This window comes from Esox lucius, chromosome 11, assembly GCF_011004845.1.
Source record: "Esox lucius isolate fEsoLuc1 chromosome 11, fEsoLuc1.pri, whole genome shotgun sequence".
In the NCBI taxonomy this organism is placed as follows: Eukaryota; Metazoa; Chordata; class Actinopteri; order Esociformes; family Esocidae; genus Esox; species Esox lucius.
In genome coordinates, this window is record NC_047579.1 from 20292005 (window position 1) to 20312717 (window position 20713).

Sequence of the window (20713 nt, forward strand, 5' to 3'; positions counted from 1 at the left end):
TGATGATGCTGCGTGTATGATGATGCTGTATGATGATGATGCTGCGTGTATGATGATGCTGCATGGTGATGATGCTGCGGGTATGATGATGCTGCGTGTATGATGCTGCTGCATATATGATGATGCTATGTGTATGATGATGCTGCGTGAATGATGATGCTGCATGATGATGATGCTGCATGTATGATGATGCTGCATGATGATGATGCTGCGCGTATGATGATGCTGCGTGTATGATGGTGCTGCGTGTATGATGATGCTGCGTGTATGATCATGATGATGCTACATGATGATGATGCTGTATGATGATGCTGCAGCAGTAATGATTGTTTCACTCACCTGTTGTTGAAAGGATTACTCCATTAAGTTACAAAACCAAAACATTTTAATTATAAACAACACTAAGTATGCTTTAGCCTGACTTGTAAATAAAAATGAATGAAATGCTTTATCTACTTCCTATGCCACCCCATTGTCTTCAGTTCCAAATACTTGAAGGGCTACGGGCCAGAAGAGCAGCCAGGGGTGGTTTCCGTACAGGGCTGTACTCTCATGATATAATCCGTCTATTGTCTCAGTATTATTGAACACCCAACCAAACAGTATTTAAACTGATATTTATCATGCAGATCCATTGGCTGTGAGTCAAAAATGTAAATGATTTTGGTTTTCACTTAGGAATTGCATAGCCTTCTCCTTGCCCGGCATCTTTTCACGTTGGGCACTTGCTCTGCGCTGAAAGAGAAATTATAGGTAAAAGATGACAAAAGCATTCAGCAAATTACAAGGCCCACATGTTGTCTATTCTGGGCCATAAGAAAACTAGCAACATTCATTCCACTCTGACATGCCGGCCTGTTGACTTTAAAAATATATATTTCTCTCCCTCAGTTCTTTCTTTCGGGGGGAACAAAATATACCGCAGTCTATTGAAAGTAAGGAGTTAAAAAGGATCATAATTACAGTGGAGAAGGCCCGAGTAGTGAGAGTGATTCCCCTGTGGTAGCGGAACCCTCATCTGCTCATCTTCATTTGTCGCTCGCATGAGAGCCTCGTAGACTCTGCTCTGGTCTCGTTTAGCGGAACATGTCAACAGCCATTCCAATAATGGCTAAGTATGTCAGTGGTGTGGCGTTTGTGCCTTAAGGCTCTGCCTCGTCAACGGTCTCCTATGCTCTACATAGTACACTCATTTTGGCCAGGACCATAGAGACTTGGTGATGAGTAGGGCGGTCATATATTGAATCGGGTTTGGAATGAAGCCATGGGTGTTCCATTCAGACCGATTCTCTGACCAGGGTATGATTCATAACAGCGTGAATGTAGTGAAATCAAAACAGCATCCCTTGAAGACTCTGAGAAATAACTTTGGCAAGCTGGTGATGTCTTTATCGATGGCAACTTACATTTCTCCTCTCCTCCTGTTGATCTGTATGTGTGTGTTTGTGTGTGTGTGTGTGTGTGTGTGCGTGCATGCGTGTGCACGTGTGTGTGATTTATCCAAGTCCAACAAAAGTTTCTCAGACCCAATAATGTTCATTAAACGGTCATGACCACTATCGATTTCTTTCTCATGGCTGACTGAGTGCAAAGCATTGACAGTGGTGATTTACTTCCCTCTCCGCTCTGCCTGGTGATTTATCCCAAACAGTCTTCAACAAGCAGATACTAGCCAGAAGAGTAGTATTCCCAACAGCCTGACTGTCTCCATTTCTCCGTCTATATCTTTCTCTGTGTTTCTGTCCCAAATAGCTCCCTGGTTTTTGGGTAGTCTACGGTCTACATACTGCCCACACCACAGGGCTCTGGTCAAAAGGAGTGCACATTGTAGGGAATAGGATGCCATTTTGGACACCCTATATTCCTCACTGTCCAGACAAGCTGGAACACACGTTGCTGAACTTCGCTAAATGACAGGACTGCAGAGAAATTAGAAACAGATAGGGTTCACACACTTCCATAAAAGCAAATACTGATAAACATAAGTCTATTAAATTCCCAGAGAACACAGCAGGAGTGCCTGGAGTTATATTTACATTTCTCATCCTGTAAATTGAATAATCTGGGTTTGGAAAATACATGTTTGGATTGCATATGCATCCGCAGAAGTGGACAATGCTTGTTAGCTGTGGTAAAAAACTGTAAAAGCTATTTAAAAGAATGATGTAGCCATTGAATCTATTATAATGTAATTTAATGGAAGAAAGTGGCAGGGTGAGGGTTTGTTGCCTTTCAAATTCCAGCTTGCCCCATATATTGTCCTCTGATTTTTGACAAGGGGTCAAATATCTCAGTTTTAACGCTTTGATCAGTGTCGTATCCATGTCCCTGTGACCTATGCCATATGGTGGCTCTGCTGCTGTGTGTGTGTGTGTTTTTTTGGAGGGGGGTGTCGTGTGTGTGTGGTTGTGTACGTGTGATTTGTATGTGTGATTTGTGTGTGTAGTTGTGTGTGCGATGTGTGCATGCGTCCCTGAGGCTGACCCTCCCACTCTGTAGCTGTGCAGATATCAAAGGCTTGTATTTACAGTTATCTGTACTCGCCTGGTGCCACGGAAGTAATCAGCCAAGTTCAGGGGTCAGTGTTCCGAACGCCAAGAACACAACTGTCCGACGGCCTGACATCAAAGAGGTTGCAGTGATCTTCCGAATGGCTGTTGTTCTAGCCTGAGAGCACTCCGTATCTTAATCAAGAGTGTGGAAGGGCACAGTATGAAGAGAGAGGGGCGTGTGTATGAGGAAACGAGTGTATTGCGATGGGGCAGGAGGAGTATAGTCTTGTCTAAGAACAGCACTTGGGGAGAGAGACTACCTTTGAATAATTAGAGCTCAGGACATCAAAGAGCAGGCGTTGGTTTGGTCTGTTTAACCTCCCTCACACAGAAACTGAGCCACAACAACAACAACAAAAAAAATAAAAAAGCTTACATTTATTCTGTCCTGTTGTTGTTCCTCTGGATGGCGAAACCCAAAGCCATGTCAAACATAATGGAAAATATTTGAGGTCATCTTTTATTAACCAAGAACAGCTTTGATGTTTGACGTCTTTATTTGTTTTAGAAGAAGAAAGGGGAGAAGGGGGCAACATGGCATGCGAGCGATCTTCTTTCAACAAAAAAGAAGAAATGAATGATAAAACCAAACCAGAGCTCCCTCATTCTACATAATCAATTAAACATCATTATCAGAGTTTTCAAACAACCAACATCAAAGGGGATGATCAAAGTGACAGCAGTTTGTTTGAGCGCAAGCCCCTAACTGCTACTGAGAGTCCCTCTGCTCAGCCTTCCGCACAGCTCCAACAGCTTGTCGTCTAACCACAACTCCCAGCAATGACATGAAGTATCTACAAAAAGGCTTTGGCCACAGGCCTTTTAAGTCACAGTAAGGGACATGTAGTGTGTGTTAGTGTGTGCAAATATGCCAGTCGGATGCTTGTTTGTGCGAGAGAGTGGACACATCTAGGGCCAACAATGGGAATGTTAGGGAGACTTCACAGAGTGATGATTTCTTACTTGTTCCATAGGAAGTCAAAAACCCTGATTGGGAGATCTTGAAATGTGACCTTTTTGTGGTGGTAGAGTGGAAAGACGACCGACAGTGTAATGACGATGTAATGAGGAACAATTGGAGAACTATGGCAAAGTCCTTCTGACGACTTTTCGTCTGCTCCTCAGAGTGACGTAAAATGGCTTTGTTATTCCACACCATGATACTGCCAAATGGCTTTAATAATATTTAACTCATCGGTGTAGTTTGAAGGTATTCTTCGATCTGTGAGAAGCCTTTGCTATACTGTGGTAGAGTATACAGTCTGGCAGTTCTATCTTCCAAACGGCACCCTATTGCCTATATAAAGCTTTAACCAGAGACCTATGAGCCCTGGGGAATAGAAGTACTCTGTTGTGAAGAGGGTGCCATTTGGAACAGACGCTGTGCGTTCCATCAAAATAAACTAAACAGAAAGTTTGGTTTAATTAGGCCACAGCAGTTTTGTTGGAAACAGTGTGTTATTTCTTTGACATTAAAGGTGAGCCGCGTTTAAAGCCAGGAGATACACTCGACGTCGACGGCAGAGGTGTGGAAACAAAGCCACTTTTATTCCGCAGGTGGATGTGAAACTGGAAAATAAATCAGTGAGTCAAGGCAAGGCTCTGGTGCATTTTGACCCAGCATTTTTGCACAAGAAAGTCCAAAGGAACATTCCAGCTATCAAAGGCCAAAGCCACAGACCTTTCCAAGCGTATGTTTTGCAACTGGACACTTCAAATGTTCAGCAACTGCATGAAAAGGCCCTCTTCAGCTTTACCGGTGCTGAGAAAAAAATAAAATGATCTGTGTCAAGTTGGCGTCGTATGCTGCCTTCAGGGTCAGTCAAGGAGGAGGGGTATGCTGCTCAACGTCAACTTTGTCCTGGAAGTTAGACTTTCAAGGTGGTCAGTGGGAGAAGCCAGGGATCAGAAGCCCTCCTTATGAGTCACCCCTTACAGCCATCTATAGCAGTGTTTCCCAATGCTCTCCTGTTCTAGAGTACCTCCATGCCTATTCCACCTCTCCGGTCCTAGAGTACCTCCATGCTGGTTCCACCTCTCCTTACCAAGAATACCTCCATGCCGGTTCCACCTCCCCTATCCTAGAGTACCACCATGTCGGTTCAACTTCTCCGTGGAACTTCCACCCGTTTGATGTATTTCCAGTACCTGGTGGACTTCCAAGACTAAAGATCTAAGTTGCTGGAAAGACGGCAGAACTTTCCCTCCAATACAACCATCGGCTACATGACTTCCATGTCTTTTGCAAGTGCCAAAAAAGGGCAGAGTGCTGCTGTTTTTGGGGGCGGATGTGAAGGTGAAGGGCTATGACCCTCCCTCAGGACAATTCACACTAATCGCACCCTATAGGCTCTCCAGGATTCATGGCATCCTTTCTGTTTCTTTGGGACATCCAAAATGGATCCAGAAAAGCAGTGGTATTGTTGACCTTCTCTCTTATTTCTCAGCGTAGAGCAGAGGGAGACAGGACTTCATATGGGCAATACCCAGTCCTAAATCAGGACGTTGGACATTCAAAGCTGCTTTTTCCAGATCAGGTGTGTCTTCACTGATGTCTTCACTGTGCAGCATTTAGACACAAATAGTGCAAGCTAACATGATCATCACAGACAACTTTGCATCGCAGACAAGCACACAGTGTCTGTTCAACACCAAAGCCACAACCTAACAAACACACTCAAACACACAATTCTACCTAGTGATACCACTAGAGTCTATTTGAGCATTGATGAAGCCTGCTCAAAGAGAAGACGCTCCATCCTGTATGATACAGACACACTCTTCACTACAAAAGAAGAAGAAAAAAGCCAAACAACAATATTATAGTTCTACTGTATGCCAGCTACCCCCAGTGAAAACATTGATTTGAGAGAGAGAGTGGATTTGACCTACCTCTTTTCTCATAACAACACAAAGCAAAGCCTATTCTGACAGCTGGGGCCCGGGCACCCGCAGAGAACAGAAGGAGAGCTTTGAAGAACTTGACCTTCTGAAACAATAAAACGGCATCATCAAACGTTCCCCTGAGACAGGCCGCTGACCCCCGGATTAGAGTGTCCGCTGGAGATGATTCATATTAAACTGTAGGGAGCAGCGTTTGTGAGTAGCAGCATTTGTGTGTAGCAGTGTTTGTGAGTGAGCGTGTGTGTGTGTGTGTGTGTGTGTGTGCGTGTGTGTATGTGTGTGTGTATATATGTGTTTGGGGAGAGAAAGGAAGATGGGAAGCGTAGTGAAATACTATATGATCTGGATCCATTCAAGTCACAGAGACCTACAACACCAACTTATAAAAGCTGAATGCTTTACTATGCTGAACATGTTTGGCCTACACAGGAATGTAAGGAATTTGACTGGCTTTGTATTATTTCAACATTCCTCCACCCTGAATCCAACACACAACTCATCTTTGATTCAACCCAGAGCTTAATGTTTTCACTCTTCATCACTGACCTTCGGAACCATGACACAAACATTCCAGATCACAGAATCACGGTCAGATCCATAATAGCAAAAATGCCATGAACCTGGCTCACTAGAACAGTGGCTTCAAGACGGCATCACAATGCAGCATCGAGTAATTCTGAATAACATAACGCGAAACACAGGAAATCATATTTTCTGTTGTTATCACATGAAACATTTATTGTTGAAGGTTTGGTTGTTCTAAGGTTAGGTCCATGTGGAGATTTAATGGTTCTCGGGGGGTTGGTGTGGATGCAGGAAGTTGAACATTTATTGTTGGTTCTAAAGGCCCACTGGGTTAGTTAGAATATGGTTCTCTCAACACCAAGGTCATTCAATTCCCACATGGTCCACAAACTTACTATATCTTTTTGTCACTGTCAGTGGTGACAGTCCTGAAGTGTTTTCAGAGTCTGCTACATGACCATTTGACCTTACTTATCCTTTCCATCTCCCTTCAGACAAACTTGGTGAAGGCCAGACACAGCTAGTTCAAATGTAGGCACGTACACATTCGTCTACAATATGGCCCTCTCTCACTCCATGGCTCCAAGGTCAAGGCCAGACTGGAACCTCTCTCCCTTTGATAGCAACCTGAAGAACTTCAGCCATTTACCACTACCCAAATCTGACATGTGGTGGTTTTCAATGTGTATTGTCACAGACATTATTTATAATGTTAAATAGAGGATAAAATTGATGCAATATTTCCACCCCTAAAAAATAAAGTGAAGACAGTCCCAGTTCACCCAGTTTCGTCAATGTCTTTTGATCAGTTTTGAAATACTGCATCTGTTCATTTATTTATTTAGTAATGTACAGCTCTGACAAAATGTAATTCTGACATCCCCATCTCAGGAACAATAGTTGTGTAGCATAGTTTTTTTTTTTAGAAGCCATCCATGCCGGCCTCATCCTCTCGCCCCTACCAAGGTCTGCGGCAGCCCCGTGTCTCCCTTTGTCCACATGTGCACCTTTACAGGGCACTCCACGAGTACTGTTGACAGGCTGGATTCGAGGTCGAGTAGGGGTCAGAGGTCAAGCACTTCCTGCTGACATCAAAAGCACATCCAAGCACACCTTGCTCTTGGTATCTGTCGTCCACCCCCCAACACCCACTCCTTCCCAGACCATCTGTACCTTCACAATCTGGGCCGCGTCGGCCGGGCCCAAACAAAAGCCATGTGTTAATTACCTTTGAAGGTGTGATGACTTCGGGGCCGCAGTCAGCTGATCTTCATCTGGGTTTCAAAGCCAGGAGGGCCAGAAACAGGTTACGCTTCAGACGCCATACAGTTGTCCTCTGTCTCTCTCTGTCTCCCTCTCTCCCCCCTCTCCATGTCTCTCCATCTCCTTTCCTCTCTCTCAGCCGGGCCTGCCCCTATACCTGCCTGGATAGGTGGTATGCTTTCATTTTAGAGAAGTAACGCTACAGGCCTTCCTTCACAATCATACACCAGTTCAATCAAATCAAACAGTAATTATATAGCACGTCTTGCATTCCAAGATGCTTCACAAGTACAAACCCGATTCCAAAAACATTGGGACACTGTACAATTGTGAATAAAAACAGAATGCATTGATGTGGAAGTTTCAAATGTCAAAATTTTATTCAGAATACAACATAGATGACATATCAAATGTTTAAACTCAGAAAATGTATCACTTTAATAGAAAAATAAGTTGATTTTAAATTTCATGGCATCAACACATCTCAAAAAAGTTGGGACAAGGCCATGTTTACCACTGTGTGGCATCCCCTCTTCTTTTTATAACAGACTGCAAACATCTGGGTACTGAGGAGACAAGGTGCTCAAGTTTATGAATAAGAATGTTGTCCCATTCTTGTCTAATACTTCTAGTTGTTCAACTGTCTTAGGTCTTCTTTGTTGCACCTTCTTCTTTATGATGCGCCAAATGTTTTCTATGGGTGAAAGATCTGGACTGGAGGCTGGCCATTTCAGTACCCGTATCCTTCTTCTATGCAGCCATGACATTGTAATTGATGCAGTATGTGGTCTGGCATTGTCATGTTGGAAAATGCAAGGTCTTCCCTGAAAGAGACGACGTCTGGATGGGAGCATGTGTTGTTTTAGAACTTGGATATAACTGTCAGCATTGATGGTGCCTTTCCAGATGTGTAGGCTGCCCATGCCACACGCACTCAAGCAACCCCATACCATCAGAGATGCAGGCTTCTGAAATGAGCGCTGATAACAACTTGGGTTGTCCTTGTCCTCTTTAGTCCGGATGACATGGCGTCCCAGTTTTCCAAAATGAACTTCAAATTTTGATTTGTCTGACCACAGAACACTTTTCCACTTTGCCACAGTCCATTTTAAATGATCCTTGGCCCAGAGAAAGCGCCTGTGCTTCTGGATCCTGTTTAGATACGGCTTCCTTTTTGACCTATAGAGTTTTAGCCGGCAACGGCGAATGGCACAGTGGATTATGTTCACCGACAATGTTTTCTGGAAGTATTCCTGAGCCCATTTTGTGATTTCCCTTACAGTATCATTCCTGTATGTGATGCAGTGCCGTCTGAGGGCCCGAAGATTACGAGCATTCAGTATGGTTTTCCGGCCTTGACCTTTACGCACAGAGATTGTTCCAGATTCTCTGAATCTTTGGATGATATTATGCACTGTAGATGATGATAACTTCAAACTCTTTGCAATTTTTCTCTGAGAAACTCCTTTCTGATATTGCTCCACTATTTTTCACCACAGCATTGGGGGAGTTGGTGATCCTCTGCCCATCTTGACAGGGCACTGCCACTCTGAGAGGCTCTTTTTATACCCTATCATGTTGCCAATTGACATAATAAGTTGCAAATTGGTCCTCCAGCTGTTCCTTATCTGTACATTTAACTTTTCTGGCCTCTTATTGCTACCTGTCCCAAATTTTTTGGAATGTGTAGCTCTCATGAAATACAAAATGAGCCAATATTTGGCATGACATTACAAAATTTCTCACTTTCAACATTCGATATGTTATCTATATTCTATTGTGAATTAAATATAAGTTCATGAGATTTGTAAATTATTCCATTCCTTTTTTACTCACAATTTGTACAGTGTCCTAACTTTTTTGGAATCGGGTTTGTAAAAATGAAATAGGGAAAAGCTGTTTCTAAGCAAATAGCTTTAAATAAGAAAAGGGATAAAAATGAACAAATAAGATGCAAACTAAAAATCACCATTTGAAAAACGAAGCAGATAATTTATCTTGAGATTTTGTTTTTTAATATGTCAGTAGTTTCTTAGATCCTAAAATTTCTCGACTGTCTCATGCAAACAGGACCATAGTGTCTGAAAGAGGCCTCACCAAACATTTTGGTTTTGCAAAGCCAGTGCTAGAGGACATGAGGGACCGACTGCGAGCATATCTAGAAAACATGTGAAACGTTTATTTGGGTGAAATAAAGGCATTTTATTATCAATTCTAAAGCTAACAGGCAGTTAATGAAGGGACTTTTGTGTGCTCTCCTGCTGGTCATTGGTAGAGCTGAAGCAGATTCATTACTTCAATCCCAGAGTGACTCAACTAAACAGATATTCAAATTCTTGTTAGTTCATTAACATACTTTACTAAATGGAATGACACACGTATAACCCATTTCTATGGAATTTAGTCACCATGAGTTATGTGTGAGTTTTTTCAAAGTTATTTAAAAGGGTCCTTGATTTTTCATATATGGACCCAAATCCTGGAAAACATATTAGCAACACTTTAACTATTACTGGCTGAGATCAAGGAAACACATAAAGACTCCAATTGTTATTGGATGTATGTGATCTTGGTCTTCATTTCTATCTTTTCCAGTAAATATCACCCTCACTTAAACTCTACTGTAAGAGGGACCTGTTTGTTTGGAAAGTTCCAAAGGGAACCCTTATTTTGTTTTCCAGGTGCTCTCACTGATGAAAGCCAGATATTGAAAATGTGAAGAGATTCCTGTCACAATCTTACTATTAGTCATTGCAGAACAAATGAATGTGGTCTGATGTTGGCTACTCTTATGAGTAAAGCCTGAGTAACACTCTTCTGCCCATAAACAACCATCTTCTTCCTGCCGCAGGAGAAAAGGAAGTGGGTGCTGTTTTATTTCTGAACAGATCTATCACCTTGTTTTGAGCATGTGTTTCCTCCAGGCAACCACAGGTGACCTTAAGAGCAAAGTTAAGATCTTTTCAGGAAGACGCATACCACAAGGACCAGAGGAGGCTTTACTCACACAGAGAGCAGAGAAGAGCCATAGCAAGTCATAGCTGTATGTTTGTTTTTTGTTGTTTTAATGTAAGATACCTTATGCCTGCTGAAGCATAGAAAAAACTAATATTATATTATTTTTAAATGTACTATATTCTATTCTAAGCTGGAGACCATATGTTATGAAGGTTGTTCAGCTGCGATGAGAATTATTTCCTGAGACTTGGGGCATTGTATTAAACTTCTGAGAAAAATACCCTGGACCTATTTCTGTTTGTTTGTCCATGTGTTTGATCTAGTTTTTGGTACAAATATTGTGTTAGGTATATAATCAAGTACAGAATGTACATGTACACGCGTGCAGATAAAAATTTAGATGCCCAGTGCAAAACCGAACAAAATCAAAACCGCCTAACAACTACAAGCAACCACAAGCCTACAAAAAAATCTGAAACTCATTTGAGTGTATGTTGCACTGTTCAGTTTTTCATTTAACTAGCATAAACAAACTAGAAATTGTGAACGACAATAAATGATCTCTTCTTTTTACTTCCCCATCGTCATCATGTTTATTATCTTCCACAGCTTTGGAGTACACGTCACTATTTGTCTCTTTCCTCCATTTCCTCCTTAACTACAGGTCAGGGTAAGCAAACATAGCCACTCTAAACCAGACATCCTCCTTGCTGTTTCTCTAATAAAAATCAGTAGCCATCACAGACTCCAACTAGTTGATGGTCGGAGGTCCTAGGCCACACACACGTCCTAACCCTCCAGGCCAGACGTCACCCAGACGTACAGGGAAGTCCAGTCACAGGAGACCCTTTAAGATGTGGGGGGAGAGGGAACATTGGTTGTGGTGGCTCTGTCTGACTCGGCGCCTCCAGTGGTCCGCGCTACTGCTTCTCCACACAGGTGAAAACAGACAGGACAGTCAGGCCTGTGAGGTGGCCGGACCGAGAGGGAACACGACACGCTCGGCTGGGCCTTGAACACCAGGTTATAAATATCCACCTCAAGCAGCAATTTCCTTTAAAAACAAACAGTTCAGATACCTTTTAATTTATCACGGCCCTCTCCGTGGCACAGGAGAGGGAATCTAGCAGAAACTTTGAAGGACAACTTGAGGCAAGCAAAACATTCCCTTTCTCAAGTAAAACAGTTGTTTTTTTGTGCCTTTCGATGATGTTGAAATTCCCACTCGCCTGAAAACGTTACTGAGATTTTTGTAATCCTCTTGTTCACTCTCCTCATTCCCTGCCTCCATCCCAAAACCCATTGGATGAGGCAGCCGCTGTCCCATCCCCTCTGACTGCCTGTCATTATTTTTGAGGAGGTGAGGGGAGAGGATGGGATGAGAATGACATCTAAAAGAGGCCAGATGCTAGTTCATTAGCAAAGCTATCCACTGTTGCTAGCTAGTTAGCTAAGATTAGCAAAAAGCGCTGTGGCCTTTTGAATGTTAGCTAGTACTATGAAGATGAGCTAACATAACTGTTGTCACGGTTTGTACTTGTGCGGACGTAGTGAAATGTCAGATTTGCATCTCTCCCTTTCAAAACATGTTAATCAATCCTTAAGTATTTGTTGATTTAATTTCAAAGGATTCATTTTTGGATGGAAACTGTAAATATCAGTAAGCAATGACACTTCTGGAGACATTTATTTTATTTAGCTGTACAAAAAATATTAAGCATCAAATGCTGTGGGATTTTTGTGTATTTAGTATTTACAGAATTTAAAGTGGTTATTTATTTCATGCACAATTCCCCATTAAAGAGGTATTCTGCATTTCAAGCAATGCAAAAGTGGACAACAGGTCAGTAACATGATTGGGTAAAAAGAGAATCACAGAGAGGGGTTCACCACTCTGTGAAAGGCAAATAGTGCAACAATTTAAGAATACCGTTTCTCAACATTGCATTGTAAAGAGTTTGGGGATGTCACCATCTACTGTACATCTTATCATTAAAATGAGAATCCAGAGAAATCTTATTCTGAGAATCCAGAGAAATCTCGCTAAGCAAGGGACAAGGCTGAAAAACAATATTGGATGGCCGTGATCTTCGGGCCCTCAGACGGCACTGCATTAAAACCAGACATGATTCTGTAGTGGAAATCACTGCATGGGCTCAGGAACACTTCTGAAAACCACTGTCTGTGAACACAGTATGTCGTTGCATCCACAAATGCAGTTTTAACCTGCATCCATAAGTTAAAACTCTAAAATGCACAAAAAACATACATAAACAAGACCCAGGGAATCATGTCTGCATTCTCAAGACTCAAGAGGAGAGGGACCATCCGGCTTTTTATCAGCGCGCACACAGTTCAAAAGACAGCATCTGTTATGGTATGGGAATGCATTAGTGCACATGGCATGGGTGACTTGCACATCTGTGAAGGCACCATTAATGTTGCACAATATATACAGGTTTTGGAGCAACATATGCTGCCATCCAGATTACATCTTTTTCAGGAAAGGCCTTGCTTATTTCAGCTGGACAATGCGAAACCACATTCTGCACGTATTACCGCAGCATGGCTCATAGTAAAAAGTCTGGGTGCTAAACTGGCCTACCTGCAGTCCAGACCTGTAACCCGTTGTAACCCACAGTAATAGGAGACATTGCTGCCCTCATGTAATCATTTTAGAGGCCTCTCCCTATATGTAAAACAATTTCTTGATACTCTACAAATTTTCCAAGGATATGTTTGCTATTTTAAAGCTCATTTCCTGAAATTCTAAAAACAATTCCCATGTAGATGAGAACAATTGCTCTGCAAACATTGCATACACATTCAGCATTTTTGATGTAGCAATATTAATATATAATTATTGTGGCAACAAAATGTTCTGAGAATAGCCCATCAACAACATTACATGTCACATCATTTTAGATGTTTTACAGATATCCATGTCCCATGAAATCATTTACATTTATGTTATACATAATCAAATCCACTTGCCCTATGTTTTCCTAGAGGTTGGTTAAAGGGGTTAGAGAGGTTACTAATAGGAAAACTAGTAATACATGACTTGTATCGTAATGTGAAAATATAGAAAAATACCCTATGAAGCCCCTATTTATAAAGGCTTTATAATTACCTACACTCATTAAGAATGTATACTGTATATGAGTCAGGATTTGATTCCTATAATCCTCAAACCAAACCTTGCTCACAGCTGTCTCTGTTGGTTCAGTCACTGTCTCACTACTCTCTGGTCCACTCTGTCTCTCTGTTGGTTCAGTCACTGTCTCACTACTCTCTGGTCCACTCTGTCTCTCTGTTGGTTCAGTCACTGTCTCACTCCTCTCTGGGCCACTCTGTCTCTCTGTTGGTTCAGTCACTGTCTCACTCCTCTCTGGGCCACTCTGTCTCTCTGTTGGTTCAGTCACTGTCTCACTCCTCTCTGGACCACTCTGTCTCTCTGTTCGTTCAGTCACTGTCTCACTCCTCTCTGGGCCACTCTGTCTCTCTGTTCGTTCAGTCACTGTCTCACTACTCTCTGGGCCACTCAGTCTCTCTCTTGATAATGGGTTCATATAAAAACATCTCTGTTGGTTCAGTCACTGTCTCACTCCTCTCTGGGCCACTCTGTCTCTCTGTTGGTTCAGTCACTGTCTCACTCCTCTCTGGACCACGCTGTCTCTCTATTGGTTCAATCACTGTCTCACTCCTCTCTAGGCCACTCTGTCTCTCTGTTGGTTCAGTCACTGTCCCACTACTCTCTGGACCACTCTGTCTCTCTGTTGGTTCAGTCACTGTCTCACTCCTCTCTGGGTCACTCTGTCTCTCTGTTGGTTCAGTCACTATCTCACTCCTCTCTGGGTCACTCTGTCTTCCAACTCCTGCTGGCAGTCCCTAAGCTTGCTCCTCGTCCATCACCTCTACCCCAGCTTCAATCACTGGTTCACTAGTCTATAATTACATTTCCAAAAGTGAAAACTTGATTTGAATAAAGCCGTTAGAGGGTTTTTTTGAAAATAATGAGATATTATTACTTTATATTTAACATTTAAAGTTAAGTGAAAGTGTCAGTGAAATATTTTGGCTTTGTGGTCACCTTGCTAACGTAGTTTCTACTTGAACCTTCTTACTCTGAGAAGTGGAGAAATATGCTATTTTGCTTTTTTCCATGGTTTCATAGGCAATATATGAACCCATTATCAAGCTACCTGTCTAATAATTCAAAAAATGAAGACACAGTTGGCAGCATCACCATGGCTAACTTTTTAATGAATAATGACAACGTAGCTAATGGACACAGTAGAGTCTCCAGTCTGGGAGATTTCTCTCGCTTCAAGTATCTATGTGTCGTATGTGGGTGATTGGAACTGCAATTTATATCATGCCTGTCACGTACGCTGGATGTTTGTGTGGTTGGTGGGCTGTACAAACCGACACTTACCCGTGGGTCATTCTGGAACCTACCGTACTCTTGTAAGAGTGTGCTACAGGGTGGAAGGGGGTGTGTCACTCAGTAACCGGGTTTGCCCCCGACAGATGGCGAGCAGGGAGGCAGAGTGGGGGCAGTGGAGTCTAGCGAACGACAACTCCACCAAGTCGATTGGGAATTGGAACAGGGACGTAGGGGAACTGCCGGTTTCCCAAAAGTGTACATTCTACAATGCGGTGATCGGCACTATAAAGACTGGCAGAGACGTTTTTATCTGTACTGGCCGTGAGGATCCGCGACCAGAACAGGATATTTTATCTTCAATATCATTGTCGTTGTTTGTAATTTTATGTTTTGTATCGTTAGGGAGGGAGGTAACCAGCTGCCAGGAGGAGGCTAAGTGGGTGCTGTCTATAACTAATGCTTAGAGGGATGGGTATAAGCAGGGAGTAGAAGCATAGCATAGCTTCCTTTATTTACTAATGTGTGAATTGTGGTGGAACTTTGGCTGTGCCTTTGAGTAAAATAGGAACGTGTGTGTGTGTGTGTTTACCTATAGATATGAAATGTGTGCTGTGAGGTTGTGGTGAATATTTATGTATTTATCTTCGTGAATGCCCATATGGAAAATAAATATATTTTTTGCAATGCAAAATTTATGTAGAATGTATTATGAATATATGTCAAATACATTTAACTTAATTCAAAATACATTTCAGGTATCAAAATGTATTTCCCCTTTTATTCTGAAATGTATTTAAAAATGTATAAATACATTTAAATGTATTCACAATACATTTCAGCTTTTATTCTGAAATGTATTTGAAAATGTATAAATACATTTCTATTTTGTCAAAATGTATTTCACCGTCAACAATGCTCACATTACAATTGTATTGTATTATAGAAAATACATTACAAAATGTATTTTGAAGCCCATATGAAAATGCATTTTTCAGGTCCTGTGAAAGTAAAAAGATTTAGGTGTTGAAACACATTTTATGGATGTGTACATTACCAAAATATATTTAATCTTAGTCACAAATATAGTTTAACATGCTATGGTAAATTTGGTAATACCACTACTTGCCTCTTCTCTTAACCTAATCCTGTTAGGAATAGTGGTTAGTGTGCCTGACTGTGGAACATAAGGTCGCAGGTTTGAAACACCTCCTTGCGGTTTGTCCGATATATTCAGACATGTATTAAATATATATTTTTACAAATGTACTTAAGCGGCCAATTTCAAACATTTTTACATATATTTAACAAATGTATCCAGGAATATATTTTCCAAATATATTCAAAAATATATTTAAAATACATTTATTTTCCGTATGGGTGCAGTTTGTGTTTGCTGGGTATACTATTCCCTGGGGGGACGTACCATTTGTGTGAACTATAATTTACTGTGGCTACTTACCTGTCGGTTTTGGAATGCCCAATCCCTGGTGTTACTATATGTGCATTTATGAAATTAAAGTTAGTTGTAATTCATCTTGGGTTGCGTCATCTGTGAGCCTGGGAGATCTCGCTTGGAGGCACTTGCCCGCGACATATACTGTTTCACTGACTATCTATACCGTTTCACTGTACAGAACTGATTAACTTACTATGGTCCTAGCTTGTAGCTACCGCACAATTCTTCCTAAGAATTTGTTAAGATTAGATTGGCTATTGGATGGCCAATTTTGCTCCTTAGTACCTTATTCCTTAAAAAAATGCATGCGTATGTTATAACAAATGCGTGGATTTCAATGTGTTTTTGTCATTTTCTTCATGGGTGGGCCAAAAAACTGTTTAGGCGGTCCGCCCCAAAGGTTTCTATAGCAGAATAATCCCTGAACTATCATGGCTTGGCCAAGACTTGGCTTAGTTAGGTAGCCAGCTACTAGCTACCCTATCTTGTTAGTGAGGTAACTTACTTTCATCATCCTTTGCCTTACTAACATGTGCAATGTATTGGAAAGGACAAGACATTGTTTATACATTATATAATTCGTTTACTACTCAGTTAAGTAAGGTTTACCAGAACTGTCCTCAGTTTTGGTGCACATTCACAGCTGAAGTTGTCTCCAGTTTATGAATGTATAAATGCTTTGTGTAATTGTTTTGACTTGCCCATTGTGCTTGTTTAACTCGTTAACTTACCAGTTGCTCTCACTCTCCAGCAGACACCCGATGTGGCAAGGATGATGAATACATTAAAGATGAGTGACTGTTTACCATTGTCTAGTCAGTGACTCTAAAATAGACATTGTCAAGTGATAGAAGTCTATCTGGATTATACATGTGCAGTTGTTGGTCTTGTTTTCACTAACATCTCTGTGCCTAGCCAGTTAAGAGAGAGCTGAGAGAGCCATGCCACTGTTAGCGGAGGTCAAGATGGTGAGTGTAAAAAGCTGATGACATGAAACATACGAAGTTAAGAGCAGCCTGGTGTTATTGGTGTTTTGGTTTCAATTTCACACATTAGCCAACTGAAACTTCCTGTTTGGGAGCTAGCATAACAACATTAGTTTTACTTGACCATTTAAAATACATTATTGCATTTATATCAAGCAGAATCATTTAATTTACCATACAAAATACACAGACTTCAAGCGCTGCACTACACTATGTACCGCATCAAGATGTCATTTTCTGTGAAGTATACTGAGCTAAAAATAAAATATGCTAGAGTCTGATTTTAACATCCTAAGAGACATTTTTCATTATTATTATTGTTTGGAAGGCAAAAACAGTCTATCATATATTATGAATAATACTTCACTGCATGCTTGTTTGTAGGATGGCAATCAGAATTGTTTGTTTTAACATTATGCAATTTTGTGATAAACATTTCTGAAGTAATATCCTCTGTTAGTAACTGGATTAACTGATGGTTGTTCCAATTTGAATAATTGAGGTAGTCTCAGTATAGATGTAGTCGCAGTATACAATCTCACCACCCTGGCAACCATTCTGAATGCATTTTGCGGGTGACTAACAATTCCAAGTGTTGGATATTGACTCTGGCTGGAATCCATATGGTTGTGTGAATCACTCAAGTAATGACGAGCAGGATAACTTGGCATTCTTATGCACAAGGGACTATGGTGTTCTGCTTGAAACTGCTTGGTATTATGGACTGGATCAGGGAGAGGTTGACGATGTCCGTGAAGACACTTTCCAGCTGATCTGCCCTGGTCTTTTTTCTTGCCCCATGGCTTTGTGAAAGGTGACCTGTTGAAAAAAAAGATTGTACTTACATCGGCTATAAAGAGATCACACGTTTGTCCGGGACAGTGTGTACTTTCAGACATGGGTTGGTGTTACTTGCCCTGAAGCAAGCATTGAAGGCATTTTGCTAATCTAGTAGGCTTGCGTCGCTGGGCGGCAATGTCCTTTGTAGTCTGTGAAGGTTTGCAAGCCCTGCCATATCCGATAAAGGTTCATAGCAGGCATGGTAGGATTCTATTTTTGTTCTATTTTAGTTCTGTTACTGACAGATTTACGACTCGCTGGATATTGTAGCGGGATCAGTGACAAGGTTTTTGTTCCCGCTCCTTGAAAGTAGCAGCTTCGCGTTTTATATAAGGCTTCTTGTTTGGCGTGTATGGTCATTGTGGGGATGATTTCATCATTGCCTTTATAAACTAAGTGATTGCTGTGATGAACTCTTTAATGCAATCGGATGAGTCCTTGAACATCATCCAGGCTGTGTTCCACAAATAGTACTGAAACACAGGGTCAACTTCATCTGACCACTTTCTTATTGAAGACATCACTAGGACTTACTAGTGGAATTTTGCTTCTGGGCAGGAAGCAGGATAAAAGAGTTGTAGTCAGATTTGCCAATCAGAGGACAGGGGCTGACCTTGTGTACATTTTCTGTGTGGAGTTAAAGTAATCTAATGATTAGTTTCTTCTAGGTTAGTGCAGTTTACATGTTGATAAAATGTCTATAATCTTACCTGAGCAAATCACAAATACTGACTTGAGTATGTAGAGACCTCTAAATTCAGCAGTGAGATATTTGGATTCAGTCTTGTGTCTGTAATATTTGAATGTTTAGTTTGTTACAGCCTTGCCACAGTACACAACAGGTGTGTGGTATTGTCATCTGCTATCAACTACTGAGGGAATGAAATGAACACTTTTCAGTTCCCCTTTCATGGATAATCTATATTGTATAAATGTTTTACTTTTAATCAGAGATAATACAACATTTTAATGTTGTATGTTTCAATTGCGCTGACTGTTTTCTACATAATATGACGAATAAAACAGAGTATGTGTATACTAACATGAAGATTACCAAAGCTTTGCTAAACTAGAAATGCTTTTGAGAGGAGCTGGCTAATGTGCCAGCAGACTGCCAGCAATTATGCTAAGCAAGTGAAATCCATTCCAATATTTTTAGATTCCATGCAGAAACATTGAAATGGGGTAATGTGGTAATCTAACTAACGTAAAATTGTACTTGCTCCTTTTCTGATATAATTTGAGAAGGGACTATGTTGGATTAACTTAACTCACCCATTTTTGATGTCTCACTCTCCCTCACCCCCATCCCACCTCGGAGGATCGATGCACTTGTATTTCATTTCTAGACATACCAAAAGGGCAAGAGGAGGGAAGGGATGTTCATTCCAGATTCCTGGGAGAAAATTCCCAGGCCTGGAAGAGTCCGTGGAAAGTAATCAAGTAGCCGAGTGATGTCATCCTGATGAAAGGCAGACTGTCAGACAGTTGGCCGGGAAGGGTGCGCTCTGGCATGGGACTCTAGAGAATCTGCCGAAGCAAAATATGACATCAAAGCAGGTGCCAAGGCAGGCAGAAGACGCTGGCACTGTTCATTCCCTTGTTTGATTACCATATCCTTCTTCACACTGAACTAACCCACTAATGTACATTTGTATTATATGTGGACTCCATTATTGGAAGCTTTTGTATCAGGGTACGTTCTGGAGAATTTATAGGACTATACTATAATTTAGACTCTAATGTATGGAATCGTCTTAGCCTTCAGCAACACTACAATGGAAAGCATTTCCTATTTTCTTCTTTCATGAAGGGATGCACTGTACGAGTTTAGAAAATAGGAACATTGTTAAGCAGCTCTTATGTGGGCCATCTGCCATCCTGACCTGTAATAATAATGTTGAATTCCAGGGTTTTCACTGTCCATTGGCACTATCATCACGGTAACATTGCGTTTCCAAAACAAAGACACCTGATTATCCCCCCCGTCTCTATGGAGACGGTCTGTGTGCTAGATAGTGCACTATTTGTTACCAGAGCCCTGGTCAAACATAGTGCACTAGGTAGTGTGCCATTGTGGAGGCCTCCTGTCATGTAATAACAGCGTGTCCTGGATGATAATTGGTTTCCCCTCCCTCCCCAGTCCCCTCCCACTGGCGTAGAGGGCATCCCAGGGGCTTCCGGTGATTCAGGCACCAAGCATGTAGTGTAGTGGAAACTCCTGGAGGAGGAGGAGGAGGGCGTGGGGGGGGGATGTGGGGAAGGTGAGTCCAGGACTCCCGCATTGGTATCTGACACACACCCAAACCTGCGTCCAAGTGTGCATGTGGCATACATTCTCACACGTGCAAATGACATGCCCCCCCCCCCCCCCCACACGCATCTTGATTAGTCCTCCGTGGGGATCAGAGAAACAGTAGCACTGTGGAGAGCTTTGCACCGCTGTGTGTGTTACAAGTGGATCGGCTGGGGCCTACGTGCCATGGTGTCAAACTATACAATTCACACCAGAAAAGAAATAGCAAACATGTCAAAAATGATTACTGAAAAGGAACAGGGAAAGAAGGAAAGCAAATCTGCAGGGACACTTTGAGTTAGAATAACCAGAGAGTTGGAGTGAGCCGTCAGCAAAAATGACACCAGCGAGGCTAAATCATAAACTGTCTGCATTAGCACAAAATTCCCTCCAGTGGCATTTTTCTCCAATAAAAAACTTGTCTAAAGAACTCTTAGGTCACCTTTGGTGCTAATGGAGACCAAGCAGACCCCTTGTGAATGCTGTCCTATCTTGAAATTCTTTGTTTTTATCGAACAGGCCTGGGCATCATCTGCAACCAAT